This window comes from Tachyglossus aculeatus, chromosome X1 (genome assembly GCF_015852505.1).
Source record: "Tachyglossus aculeatus isolate mTacAcu1 chromosome X1, mTacAcu1.pri, whole genome shotgun sequence".
Taxonomy (NCBI): domain Eukaryota; kingdom Metazoa; phylum Chordata; class Mammalia; order Monotremata; family Tachyglossidae; genus Tachyglossus; species Tachyglossus aculeatus.
The window spans coordinates 41,954,085-41,955,711 of NC_052101.1; the positions used below are offsets into that span (position 1 = coordinate 41,954,085).

Sequence of the window (1,627 nt, forward strand, 5' to 3'; positions counted from 1 at the left end):
CATAGTAAGCACCTGACAAGTACTATAATTATTATTATCATTATTAGAATCAATCAACAATACATATTGAACACTTACTGTGGGCAGAACAATGTAATAACTACTTGTCTTTTCTTATGCCAGCGAGTCATCTCTGACACATAGCGACATCGTGGATTTATCTCTCCCAGAATAACCCCGCCTCCATCTGCTATCATTCCAGTAGTGTATCCACAGAGTTTTCTTGGTAAAAATACAGAAGTAGTTTACCATTGCCTCCATCCACACAGTAAACCTGAGTCTCCACCCTCGAGTCTCTCCCATCCCGCTGCTGCCCAGCACAAGGGAGTTTTGACTTGGAGCAGATGACCTTCCACTCACTAGCCACTTCCCAATTTAGGAATGGAATGGATATGCCTCTGCTTAACTCTCCCTCTCTAAGTCGAGACTGGTAGAGTAGTGGAAACTCTCCAGATGCGACTCGGAGAGGATAAATAACCACTTGGGAGAGTACAACACTCTGCTGAGATAGACACATTCCCTGCCCTCGTGGAACTTACAGTCTAAAGGGAGCTTATTGTCTAGAGCACATGACAAACATGGGGAAAAGAGACTGAGTCAATACAAATACCCAAAGGAGAAGGAATAGAAGAAGAAAGCAAATATACTCGTGATAAGACTTAGAGTGCGTGCTTGTGAAGAGGGTTGACATCAATTGGTCGGTCAATCAATGGCATTTATTAAGCACTTACTATGTGCAGAGCACTGTACTAAGTGCTTAGGAGAGTACTTTACCACACATTGGCAGACATGTTCCCCACCTATAATGAGACAGGTAACTGTTCCCCCAAAACAACCAGATTACGATGTGTTGACAATCACGTTATCAAAATTCTGATCAGGGGCTATTTAAACCCCTGAAGAATAAAGATTGATGAACCCCTTTTTGGTGTTGGGAAGGGGGGAAATCCTTTTTGGATCCTGAGGTGTTGTTGTGGTTTTGTGATTAGGTGCTGAGCAACTAGGAGGAGACCACAAACTCTTTTGTGGTTCTCTACTGGGGATACACATCTCTTGTAAGCCTGGGCACACCATGGGGATTCTTCCAAGATTGAGGAGATATCGGGAGTGGGGGGGATTAATCAGTCAATTAATCAATCATATTTATTGAGCTCTTATGCTATGCTGATCTCTGTACTAAGCACTTGGGAGCGTACAGAGTCATTCATTCATTTATTCAATTCAGTCGTATTTATTGAGCGCTTACTGTGTGCAGAGCACTGTACTAAGCACTTGGGAAGTACAAGTCAGAGTCGGCAGGCATGTTCCCTGCCCACAATGAGCCCATTGTTAGATAGGGATTGTCTCTATTTGTTGTCGAATTGTACTTTCCAAACACCTGGTACAGTGCTCTGAACACAGTAAGTGCTCAATAAATACGGTTGAATGAATGAACGAGAAGAAGCAAGGCTTAGTTGATAAAGCATGGGCCTAGGAGACAGAAGAACTTGAGTTCTAATAGCACTCTGCCACTTGTCCGCTGTGTGACCTTGGGCAAGTCACTTAACTTCTCTGTGTCTCAGTTGCCTCATCTGTAAAATGAGGATTAAGAGTGTGAGCCCCTTGTGGGACAGGGACTGAGCCCAAC

General features: G+C 43.6%; 1 non-coding gene across 1 annotated transcript; it reads right to left on the reverse strand.

Annotated features, from left to right (window-relative positions):
* Window positions 1-333: 333 nt before the first annotated feature.
* On the reverse strand, window positions 334-471 carry LOC119920112. The gene has a single exon (XR_005447877.1). It is a non-coding gene; the product is annotated as a small nucleolar RNA SNORA7 (small nucleolar RNA).
* Between the last annotated feature and the right edge of the window lie 1,156 nt (window positions 472-1,627).